This window comes from Bos indicus, chromosome X, assembly GCF_029378745.1.
Source record: "Bos indicus isolate NIAB-ARS_2022 breed Sahiwal x Tharparkar chromosome X, NIAB-ARS_B.indTharparkar_mat_pri_1.0, whole genome shotgun sequence".
Taxonomy (NCBI): domain Eukaryota; kingdom Metazoa; phylum Chordata; class Mammalia; order Artiodactyla; family Bovidae; genus Bos; species Bos indicus.
Genome location: NC_091789.1, coordinates 10,623,214 through 10,636,964, shown reverse-complemented (window position 1 = coordinate 10,636,964; position 13,751 = coordinate 10,623,214).

Here is a 13,751-nt window from a genome sequence, read left to right as displayed (position 1 = left end):
TAAAGTTTTAGAAATCAAACTTAAGTAAATGATCAATATGTGGGCAAAGATTGATGAACAAAACTGTTTATTATGGTGACGTGAAAAAGCACAAATGTTCGACAGTAGTGAAATGGTTAAGTAAATTGATATATTCCTTCTGTAGATATTAGACAATATTTAAATATCATATTTTTGAAGAATATTAATAAAATTTGTTGAATAGTACAGTGAGAGAAGAGTTGATTATGAGTCACTAACTGTAATATTCAGCTTTTTCTAAGGACAACAGATGTGATAGAGTAGTCCTTTTCATGGGACCATGTGCATTTCCCAAATCCTCTTGGATTTCTTCTCCAAACAAACGTGATTTTGCTTTTCTTTTGCTTCTGTTTTTCTTTTTGTAAAGGCAGCATACTCCCAAGTTTCCATTTAATGATTTCCATTTAATTGAAAGAAAAAAATTGTTGGCATTTTAAATTCACTTCACAGCTCTCTCATCACCTACACCTGAAATTAAGGAAGTTTTGAGGATTGTAAGCTTAAAGAGTCATTTACTTCAACAACTCTACAGATATTCTTTTCTATCAGCCCCAACTTACTAGGAGGAGAAAACTTTTCCCTTCTTTATCTAAAACTTAACTTTACTTACTACTTTGGCTTTTCCATTAGCATTTGGCAGCTACTTCCAAAACCTGGTGGCTCAGAGGTTAAAGCGTCTGCCTGCAATGCAGGAGACCTGGGTTCAATCCCTGGGTTGGGAAGATCCCCTGGAGAAGGAAATGGCAACCCACTCCAGTATTCTTGCCTGGAGAATCCCATGGATGGAGGAGCCTGGTGGACTATAGTCCACGGGGTCACAAGAGTCGGACAGGACTTCACTTTCACTTTCCAAAACCTGGCACTCCAGTCTCTTGACTATCTGCTTGAGACAGCGACATAAATGGGATTCAACAATTTCACTATGAAAAGAACACTATGGTCAACCTATTCAGTACCATCATTCCTGCAGATTTTTCTCTTTGGGAGATTTTCAGTCTAAACCTTTGGGCCTCTGACTTCTTCCATTGGTAGTAAAACATCTATTGATAGCAATGAAGACTCATCTCACCAAAACATTTTTAATAAGTGAGGGGTGAAACAAAACTTTAAGTGAATCCAAAAGATTATAACCAGTTCACTTTAAAAATTTTCTAATACTTGACTTGTTATGTATTTCTAGCATAACTGATTCAGATAAAACCGTTAGTATCTCTTTTTTAAGTATAGAAGATTTTGAAAACAGGAAAGATTTAATTTAAAAAATGTGTTCTTTCACATTTAATACCTCCTAATGCTTTTAATTAATTTGAATATCCTTAATTACTTCTGTAACTTTTCCATGTGTAAATAGCTAATTAAAGTATTAAACTATCCTTAAATGTTGCAAAGAATTAAATATGTAATTATTCCCAGGTTGATTAAAGGATTACATGTAAAGGTATCAAGGCTTCAGGTAAAGTTTTTTGTTGTTTTGTTTTAAAATTCTGAATACTTTTAAATACATTTTCCCCAACATAATTGTTCTCAGAGTACAATTTGTCCTAGAGATAAGTGACAAAAGAGGCTTCTTTAGAACACTCCCTTTAGATTTTTGAAACCATTAGAGAACCTAAATGCAATTCAAGTAAATTTGAGTCATAAAATGCCTACTGAAGAAGTGAAGAGTCAAGATGGTGGAAATGGTTTCCCAGCCTCAGGATATCATCAGCCTAAGAACATTTGTATTGATGCCATACTTTGTTTTTTTAAATTTGTCTTCTAGTGGCTTAGAGTTACCTATCAAATTACATCCTTCTGGCAAACCACTTGGATGAGATTTTGCTGGAAAATAAAATTTTCCTCAATTTACTGACACAAACAATTAAATCTCATAATGAGCTCAGTTAATTTTTGAACTTGGCTCCAGTGTCATCTGAAACATTACACCAAACCTAATACAATAAACAGTAACCTAAAAGTTACAAGGTTCATTCATGTAATTAGCATTTCTTTTTTTCAATAATTCTGTGAACAGTAATTAAACCAATGTGCCAATGTATAATATTAGCTTCAGTTTAGAAATGACAATAACAGCTATAATACTTTTAACAAAATCACAAAGAGATCCAGAGAAGAATATTTTAGTTACTGAGTTTCTTTTTATTTAGTAGTAAACTTCAAGTTAGTAGTAAACTTCCATGTATAAGATCACCCTTCAGGGCAATGGGGCAAGTAGAGCAATACTTAGTAAACAAAACATGTTTGACTCTGTTGTACATATTCCCCTCAAAGTGCCCATTTCTCTTAAGTCTAGTGTCCTTCCTCACTAACACTATCTGACTTATTATACAAAGTATATTCTGGGTTTCACAAAATTCAAGTCAGTTAACATTGGCTTGAAAAGCTGGTAAAAGGCAGCCTCCTGGAATTCCTACTGGAATTTGAATTTACATTCAATCAATTAATTATATTCACAGTATAATTAACTATGTCTTTAAAATTGTTCCTAATACAAAATTTTTGATGACCAAAATCAGGCTCTTCCAAATGGGGGGGTACTTCACTTAAATATTTCAGGAAATGAGAAATTTATGTGGTTTAGATTTTGTAGTATCTCAATGGCCACTTTGATTACCTTTGTTATCTCACTATCACTATGTGAATATTTGATTACCCAAATATCATAGAAATCAGTGATGTTCTGATTTCTGCCTCCTAAGTTTTCGCATCTGAGAGCTTGCTAATTAAACCAACAAAATATAGATTAATTAGTTAAAAAAAAAGAATAATCCTTTCCTATGTGCATGTTAGCTAGCAAAAGAAGCTAATGTTAAGTAGCTAATATTAAGGGTTTATGTGGGCTTCCCTGATGGCTCAAGAGGTAAAGAATCTGCCTGCAGATCTCTGGGTCATGAAGAACCCCTGGAGGAAAAAATGGCAACCCATCCCAGTATTCTTGTCTGGAAAATCCCATGGACAGAGGAGCTTCCTGGGCTACAGTCCATAGGGTCGCAAAGAGCCAGACATGACTTAGTACTTGATGGATGGATGGAAGGGCTTATATATCTTACTTAGTAGGGAAAAAGGAGGGGGAAAATGTTTCTTTTCTGTGGGAAGAACAAATAAGGTTTCTTTAGGAAAGACAAATTAAATTTTAGGTGAGCAAGTGGGAGATAAGAAAGTTAGTTATTTTTGTAATGTTTATTTATGTAAAGTTATTAAAATTTGCAATGTTTATTTATGCAGGTACAACTGGTCTTTCTGACTTCTTGGCCTTGAAACTCTCCCAAGAGGGGTATAGTAGGTTTACTTTTGTTCTCTCTCTTGGGAGTAGATGCACCCCAAAAACGGAATTTTATGGCAGTTTCATCTCCCATAAGTTTCTGTTTTTAGTCAGATAGAAGAAGTTTTGAGAAGGCTTCTTTTTACATCTGTTTATTCTCAAATATCTTTACTTTACTATAATTTTCATACCAACCCTGGGTTTCCAGTTGGATCCGCCCAGTAGTTACTGAGAGTCTGAGTCTTACAGCTGAAAATGTATTACAGGTAGATTTGTTATTCAATGAATCAATCATCTTTGATATAAATTGAGAGGAAAGACAAAATCTTAAAGGATATGATATTTTAGGGGACCTGAGTTTTAAAGAGCCCTAAAGTAAAAATTGTGTTCTTCAATGGAATTTTAAATTCTCTACATTCATTTTATTTTATAATTTGCTTATTATTTCACCCTACGTTTTACCCCCAATTCACTCCATGATACAGTTTTAAGTCACACTCTTTAAAAATTGCTGTCATTCATCTGGGTTCTGGAACTAATGCTTTGTTCTAGATGATGATATAGTGGTACCAATATCATTAAAGCAAGCTCTTTCTCCTCCAAAAACTCATCAAATTTATATGGAAGACAAATACAGGTAAACAGATAGTGATGTGATATAATAGGATGTGAATAATGGCTAGTAGGAAAGATGCCATGATAGACTTTAGAGAACAGATAGTGTTTGAATTTTGGTCAAATTTACTGCCATTGCTTTGTCCTAGAATTTCTTTTTCAGATCTGAATATAATTCTACATGTTTAGCTTGTAATTGCTCTAGCTTTCAAAATGACTGTAATTGCTTTCCAGGTATAAATGTAACCATTCATATGGATTAAATATGCTATACACTGGCTTCCTTGTATAATATTCTTGGGACTGTACTTGAAAGTCAGTCCAAGAATTTTATTACCAGTGACTTATTTATGAAAAGGTGTCACTACCAATCAGCATAACATGAATTACCATAATAATGACCACATTTACCAATGACAGTTCCTATCTGAAGAAATGACATCACCAAATAAATTAACTTCAGAATAGTGGACTATTTTCAATTAGAATTAATATCTTTCAATTTATTTCCAATTTTCCTTCTATAAAACTTAAATTTAATCAATTTATTTTTTAATAAAATTATACCTGTAAAGAACTAAATTGACTAGGCCCAAAATGCAAAATTCAATAGTACAAAATAAAATAGATTATAAAATATTATAGTCTTACCAAGCCAGGTTTCATTCAGAAGCTCATTCCCATGGTAATTTGTAAGTATTGCCTACAAAGAAACATGTCATAGAACCTATAACATCCAAATATAACTATATCTGTTAACATACTGATTAATATAAAAGACTAAATAAAATGTATTTACATTATTAGAAGTAAAGGTAACATTTCAGTTCACACCACCATTACAAAAAAAAAAAAAAGCAAATTCTATTATGTATAACTGGACACAAAGTGATTAATTACAATTCAAATATATTTTACTTGCCCTGGGCTTTTATCTTGGTGTGTTTTAGGCTCATACATTTTGCAAACTAGCACAATTCCTCCAGATCAAAGTTGGAAGGATTTCAGATTAATTTATTTTTAGTCTACAATCATACCGTTAAGGAAACAGGTCAATTTCTCACATCAGACTAACCTTAACATATTAGTATAGACAAAAATTTAAATATCATATTCATATATATTGTTTACATTCATACTTTCACAATCACATCTCTATATACAGATACATACATTAACATACAACAGACAAATTCATTAAAGGATTATTTAATTAAAAAAAATTTTAAATGGTAAATCCAAATTCAGTGTTTCTTATTTTCCTAGAGCAGGGTCAAAGACAAAGTCCTTCAGATGAATATAGCCAAGTAATCGCTCCTTTGGCTGCCAAGAATGGTGAATTTATATAGCTTTCCCAGATTAGAGGGCTTCCCTATTGTCTTAGTGATAAAGAATCCACCCTGCCAATGCAGGAGACATGGGTTCAATCCCTGGGTTGGGAAGATCCCCTGGAGAAGGAGATAGCAATTCATTCCAGTATCCTTGCCTGGGAATCCCATGGACAGAGGAACCTGGCAGGCCACAGTCCAAGGGGTTGCAAAAGAGTCAGACACGATTTAGTGACTAACAACAACAATAACCCAGATTAGACCCCCATATTTGGTTTTATGAATTGTTACACAAAATATAATGCCAGGAAAGCCAAATTCATAAATCCAGAATTTAGAAAGGTCCATTTCCATCATATTCGCTTACACTTGGATAATGTTGTTTCTAGTATTCTTCCCCCACCCTAAAAACAAACTTTATTTTAGAGTACAATTTGTTTTCAGTTTAAAGCCAATTTTCCAAATGATGCTACTTATCTTGTCTCATTTATAAAATACAAAATTCTTACAACAATCCAATGTCCTGGCATTTATTCTCAGCCATGTACTAATACTTGAAAGTTTCTGTCTTCAATTTGAACATTTCTTGGTGAAAAATAATAATTCATGCATTTATAACTCTCAGAAATATATAAATTAATAAAATATGAACTTTTCCTAGCAGTCTTATGGAATGTGGAAAAGGGTAAATAATTTTAAATAAATAACATGAAGAAATATGGGAAATAACTTTTAAACTATACATAAATACCACATTTTAGAAATATATAAATTATTTAGCTGAAATTGAAACTAGATGAAATGGAAAATTTGAAAAGAATATTAGACATTAAAGAAATCTATGAAATATTCCAAACATGACTTCCCTCAAGAGATTATGGATCCAAAAGTTTTATCTACTAATATTTCAAAATCTTTGCTGCTACTGCTGCTAAGTCACTTCAGTCGTGTCCGAGTCTGTACGACCCCATAGACGGCAGCCCACTAGGCTCCTCTGTCCCTGGGATTCTCCAGGCAAGAATACTGAAGTGGGTTGCCATTTCCTTCTCCAATGCATGAAAGTGAAAAGTGAAAGTGAAGTCGCTCAGTCGTGTCCGACTCTTTGTGACTCCATGGACTGCAGCCTACCAGGCTCCTCTGTCCATGGGATTTTCCAGGCAAGAGTACTGGAGTGGGGTGCCATTGCCTTCTCCATCAAAATCTTTAGGATATATCTATTGAAATGTTAATAAATTATTTACAAATTTGGAAAGATCCTTAATTCTTTTATGAAATTAGAATAATCTGGATAAGAAAACCTGAGAGGTACATGGAAAAAAGGAAGAAATATGAAAACTTTTGCCTAATCTTGCCTAATAATATACCTACACCAACAGTGTATTGGGTTGGCCCAAAATTTCGTTTGGATTTTTTCATAAGATGTTATGGAAAAAATCTGAATGAACTTTGGGGCCAATCCAAAGCAAGGATTCTAATTTCTCCATGTATTTAGCAACACCTATCTTTTTCCTCTTTTAACTTTTTTTGTTGTTGTTTTTTGATAATAGGCATCCTAACAGGTGTGTGATTTTGATTTGCATTTCCCTGATGATTAATAATGTTGAGCACCTTTGCACATAATTGTTAGCCAACTGTATGACTTTTTTGATGGCGGGATGCATGGTGCACCATGCAGGATCTTAGTTCCCAGACCAGAGATCAAATCCTGTGTCCTCTGCATTGGAGCATGAGTCCTAACTACTGAACTGCCAGGGAAAGCCCCTGACTTCTTTACAGAAATGTCTATTCAGGTCCTTTGCCCATTTTCAAAATGCAGTACTTGGGTGCAATCTCAAAAACAACAAAATGACCTGTGTTCATTTCCAAGGCAAACCAGTCAATACCACAGTAATCCAAGTCTATGCCCCGACCAGTAATGCTGAAGAAGCAGATGTTGGATGGTACTATGATGACCTACAAGACCTTCTAGAACTAACACCAAAAAGAGATGTCCTTTTCATGATAAACGACTAGAATGCTAAAGTAGGAAGTCAAGAGATAACTGGAGTACAAATACTTGGAGTACAAAATGAAGCAGGGCAAATGCTAGCAGAGTTTGGCCAAGAGAACATACTGGTCATAGCAAACACCCTCTTCCAACAACACAAGAGAAGACTCTACACATGGATACCACCAGATGGTCAATACCAAAATTAGATTGATTATATTTTTTGCAGCCAAAGATGGAGAGACTCTATATAGTCAGCAAAAACAAGACTGGGAGCTGATTGTGGCTAGGATCATGAACTCCTTATTGCCAAATTCAGACTTAAAATGAAGCAAGTAGGGAAAACCACTAGACCATTCAGATATGACCTAAATCAAATCCCTTATGATTATACAGTGAAAGTGACAAATAGATTTAAGGGATTAGATCTGATAGACAGAGTGCCTGAAAAACTATGGATGGAGGTTCATGACATTGTACAGGAGGCAGTGATCAAGACCATCCCCAAGAAAAAGAAATGCAAAAAGGCAAAATGGTTGCCTAAGGAGGCTTTACAAATAGCTGAGAAAAGAAGAGAAGCTAAAGGCAAAGGACAAAAGGAAAAATATTCCCATCTGAATGCAGAATTCCAAAAAGAACAGCAAGGAGAGATAAGAAAGCCTTCCTCAGTGATCAATGCAAAGAAATAAAGGAAAACAATAGAATGGGAAAGACTAGAGATCTCTTCAAGAAAATTAGAGATACCAAGGAAACATTTCATGCAAAGATGGGCACATTAAAGGACAGAAATGGTATGGACCTAACAGAAGCACAAAATATTAAGAAGAAGTGGCAAGAATACACAGGAGAACTATACAAAAAATATCTTCATGTCCTAGATATCTGCGATGGTGTCGCCACTCACCTAGAGCCAGACATCCTGGAATGTGAAGTCAAGTGGGTCTTAGGAATCATCACTATGAACAAAGATACTGGAGGTGATGGAACTCCAGCTGAGCTATTTCAAATCCTGAAAGATGATGCTGTGAAAGTGCTGCACAATATATGCCAGCAAATTTGGAAAACTCAGCAGTGGCCACAGGACTGGAAAAGGTCAGTTTCTATTCCAATCCCAAAGAAAGGCACTGCCAAAGAATGCTCAAACTACTGCACAATTGCACTCATCTCACACACTAGCAAAGTATTGCCCAAAATTCTCCAAGTGAGGCTTCAACAGTATGTGAACCATGAACTTCCAGATGTTCAAGCTGGATTTAGAAAAGGCAGATGAAACAGAGATCAAATTGCCAACATCCGTTGTATCATAGAAAAAGGAAGAGAATTCCAAAAATATATATCTATTCTGCAGAGTACATCATGTGAAATGCCAGGCTGGATGAAACACAAGCTGGAACCAAGATTTCCAGGAGAAATATCAATAACCTCAGATATGCAGATGACAACACACTTATTGCAGAAAGTGAAGAGGAACTAAAGAACCTCTTGATGAAAGTGAAAGAGGAGTGTGAAAAAGTTGGCTTAAAACTCAACATTCAGAAAACTAAGGTCATGGCATCTGGTTCCATCACTTCATAGCAAATAGATGGGGAAACAATGGAAACAGTGACAGACTTAATTTTTTAGAGCTCCAAAATCACTGAAGATGATGACTGCAACCATGAAATCAAAAGATGCTCGCTCCTTAGAAGGAAAGCTATGACAAACCTAGATGGCATATTAAAAAGTGGAGGCATTATTTGGCCAACAAAGGTCCATCTAGTCAAAGCTAGTAGTCATGTATGGATGTGAGAGTTGGACTATAAAGAAAGCTGAGCACCGAAGAACTGATGCTTTTGAACTGTGGTGTTGGCCATCTGATGCGAAGAACTAACTCATTGGAAAAGACCAGATGCTGGGAAAGATTGAAGGCAGGAGGAGAAGGGGAAGACAGAGGATGAGATGGTTGGATGGCATCACCAACTCGATGGACATGAGTTTGAACAAGTTCCAGGAACTCTCAATGAACAGGGAATCATGGCATGCTGCAGTCCATGGGGTTGCAAAGCAGCGGACACAACTGAGAGATTGAACTAAATTGAACATACGTGAATATATTCCAACGAAGTCTAAATGAAGATTTGTGGGATTATGAATGGAATTTTTTCTTTATTCCTGAATCTAATTTATTTTTCTACATTGATCAGTTTGTCTTGATATAATTAAAAATTGTTATTGAAAGCAATAACTTTTAAAGAGGCCATAATATACTTAATAATTCATAATATGGTAAAGAAAGTATCATAAATTACTGGGAAAAGAAAGCCCCACCTAATAAATGGTTATGAAATAATTTTCCAGTTGCCAAAAGAAAATAAATTATTTCTTTATATCTAAATTAACTGTAAGTGTTTGAGGAACTAACCATAAAAATATAAGAAAATATAGAAATAGCTAGCAGAGAAAAGGAGGTAAAAAATATTTATCATATCTCAGATAATAGGTTCAGTGAAATTTTTCTAGATTACAAACAATATGTCACAAAGGACAATAAAAGTAAATGTTTTATATATAAACATGCAAAATGTTAAGCTTTGCTGATCAGAGACATTAAATTAAAAGAAAAATAAGTATTTGAGAAAAATATTTACACAAAGTAAAAATATTTTATGATATAAAGGTCAATGAAAGCTCTAAATTATTCACAGACTAAGAAACACAGAAAGGTTAGCAAATTGAAAATGTTTGACCTCACTAATAAACTAAGGACTTCTAATTTAAATAGCAATAAGAGACATGTTGCCATTAGTAAAATTTAAAAACCTTATTTTTAGTTATCATAAGTAACGTTTAGAAGTGTAATGAGATAAACACTGTCTTAATCTGCTAATGCAAGTACAAACGTAATATTTTTAGGATACTTTGACAGTTTGCATAAAATATTTTAAAAAATCATTCTTTTTGACCAAATTCTCCTCTCTAGTTTTGAGTGGAGGAAGGAATCTATTTTGAGGAGAAACAGATGCCATCAACTTTATTGGTCCAAAAATCTAATTGAATATTTATATGTTTAAGAGTGAAAAACTGAAAATCACCCAAATTACCAACAATAACTGGATATTATACCACATTCATCAAGTAAGCTATTATATATATTTTAAAAGTAACAGTGTGATGAAAGTTTGCAAATTCATTTGAAATACAGAAAGCAGAATATAAAATTATAACCTAATTGTATAAAACACAGTAGTAGTTCCTAATAAAAATTTTCATAAAAAATAATAATGGAAAGAAATATAACAGTAGTTCTTTTAGCATCATAGGACTATGTTCCTTTAATTTTTATCTTCATAATTGTTCCATATTTTCCAAATTTTTAAAAAGAGCTTTTATAATTGTTATAATCAGAAAAATGAAATGCAAGTTTCTTATCTTAGACTTCCTTAAATTATCTTACTTTTGAGTTTGCAGAGAAATCCCATTTTACTTATCTTTCTTATTAACCTAATAGTTGATTTGTATCTTACAGAAAGTGAATTTCCATTTTCTGAAAATTGTGTGTAAAGCCATTATCACCCTGTATCAGATTCCATAGTTGGAATTTAGATATCATAAAGTTTGTCTTTTAAGGGATTAAAAAATAAAACTGTGTTTTTTGCTGTAATGCCTTAAATGGGGGGAGGGGAAAGTAAACTTGAATATTGAAACATTTATCCATCTCCCTCCATTTGATATTTTGATAAAAGTATTAATTTGCATGTCCAGGACTCTGTTTATTAAATTCTGTCATGAATTTAAAATTATGGAGGTACTTTTGTCTTATTTATTTATTTTTTTGGTATGGTGTTGACTTGCCATTCCCTGAACACACCATGCATATTCATACCTTCATGCTTTTTACACAACTATTATTTATCCAGGAAACTTCCTTCCCACTGTTTGCTATCACATGAAACAAATATACCCTTTAGTATGCCATTTAAATGTAAATGGCACTTTCTTAGGGACTACTTTCCAGTCATTCATTTCTTTTTGACCCTTTCTCATTTTGCACTCTGATTCAATAAATATTACTTCTGTAGCAAATAACAGAAAATCTAACCTTGGTTTTTAAGGAAAATCAAAAGGGTTGGGGATTATCATCCCCACAAACAGGTAGAATCAGGACTAAAACAATCTCATTGGGATCCCATTTCTGGTGCTGCTTTACTCTAGTGTAAGCCATCTCCTTGCAATAGCCAACTGCAACTTTTATCTTCTTGGCAAGTATCTAAAGAAGGCACAGGATTTACTTTCAGAGTAACTTGGCCTTAATGCCCTGAGCCAATCACTATCATTAGGTCTAGATTGGCATTGTCTTGCTCACTGACCTACTCATGACCCAGTCTCTGTGTTTAGGACTAAGTGTTCTGATCGGCAATCTTCGAGAGACTGGGAGAAAGCATTAATGTAAAGAGTGGAAGTTAGAAAAAGGGAGATTTTTTCCCCTTTTTATGGGGCAAAAGAAATTTCCCTTTAGTGTTAGAGCAGAACTAGGCTTGTAGGAATCTACATGGTTTTCCTGCCTAGGTTAGAAGTAAATATTTCAATTTAAAAATTCTTTAAATATAAAACTCTTAAGTAACTTTTAAATACACTTTTTCACTCAAACAATAGAATAATCCAAAATGTTCCTGTAGATTGATTTTTCAGCTAAAGACATTTAAGACAAAAGGAAAGATATAACACATGGAAAATAAAATACACATGATATACTTGGTGAAAAACAGAAAGTTTCATACTGTTTTTCAGACATTATACAAGAATTGCTCCATCTTTGCAATGATGGTACTATCCTATGAACCGTAAAATTAAATGTATTTATACCTTTCTTCTTCCACAAATACTTCATGACTTCCAGTCATAAAAAAGCAGGATATATACGGTGACAAATGCTAGAGATTTTTTTTTTCTCATCAAACTGGAATTCTGTGGATCAATAACTTTGCAAGGCAAGATTTACAATATCTTCCAAAGAAAGCCAGAAATCGACCAGTGGTGTAGTGCTATAAAATAGATACTGCTGTAAGGATGTATGTGAAAGACTGCACTCCCTAGAAACCTTCCATAAACAAATACTCCAGGCTACTTAGGTTACAATTAAAAGGTCACTCAACCAATCAACATCAGTGGATCACTAAATCTTCAGTTCTGACACCACTCTCTGCCACATTTTCCATCACATAGTCAATAATCTGGAAAGGTGTCTAATGCAGTAGCCTCAGGTCTTGTTACTTCTGATTGGCCATACAGTCAGCCACAGTAGCATTTGTTGGGCCATTTGCAAATCATAATGGTACTTCTGAGATGTTCATCCCCATGGTTATTTCCCCCAAATAGAAACCACACCCAACAAACTAAGCAAATACCTCACAGTAGATCATAGAACAAAATTTTCTGGGGTTCACAACAGTGTTGCTTCTTTTTCAGAAGTGAAGCCCTTCGACTTTTCAATAATAATAATGTTAATTCTAGTTATATTATCCAATTAAAATGTTCATTGTAGAATATTTATAAAATAAACAAAACTGAATGAAATATTGATCATCCATAATCCTAGCATCTATACATATTTTTTTAACCAGTGATATGTATTGCCAGCTAGCAATTTATCTATGTAGAAGCATGGGATAATAATAAAGATGATTATAACAAAAGCAAAGATAACTGCCATTTCTGCCATAACTGCCATGAACTCTAAGTACTCCAGGCTCTGTTTTAAATGCTTTAAATGGGTTGTATCACTAACTCTTGAAACAATCTAGATATGGATTATAGTAATTTATTTATTTATTTATTTTTTACATAGGAAAAGGTAGCTTAGACATGGAAAACAATTTTTTCAAAGTTGAAGACCTTTTAAGTTTTGGAGGCCAGGCTCAAACTAAAGTCTGTTTGATTCCAAAGCCTGTAAACTTAAGCCCTATGTTATGCTACTTGATAACACAACATAGTCAAAATCATTCCCAAAAGAGTGTGTTAAGATGCACATTTTGATAGCTTTGGTACTTTCACAGATTTGTGCATCCATCACCACTGTCTATTTACAGAATATATTTATCACCCCTAAAAGAAACTTCATACTCATCAGTAATCATTTCTCATTTCTACCAGGGTCTAGCTACTAGTGATCTACAGCATATCTTTATGGAATTGTCTATAATGGACATTTCATATAAATGAATTATACAATAAATGACATTCTGTGTCTGACTTTCACTCTACATAATGTTATCAAGGTTCAACCATGTTGTACTACGCATCAATATTATACTGCCTTTTTTCAATCTTTTATTGTGGTAAAATGCACTCATAAAGTTTACCATTTAATTATTTTAGAGCATAAAATTCAGTAGCTTTTTATATGGTCACGATGTTGTGCTATCATCACCACTACCTAGTTCTAGAATATTTTCATCACCAAACAAAAGGAAACTCCATTCCTCCCACCCCAGCTGCTTGCAGCGAATAATATGTTCTCTTTATCTTGAATTTGCTTGGTCTTATATTTCAAATAAACAGA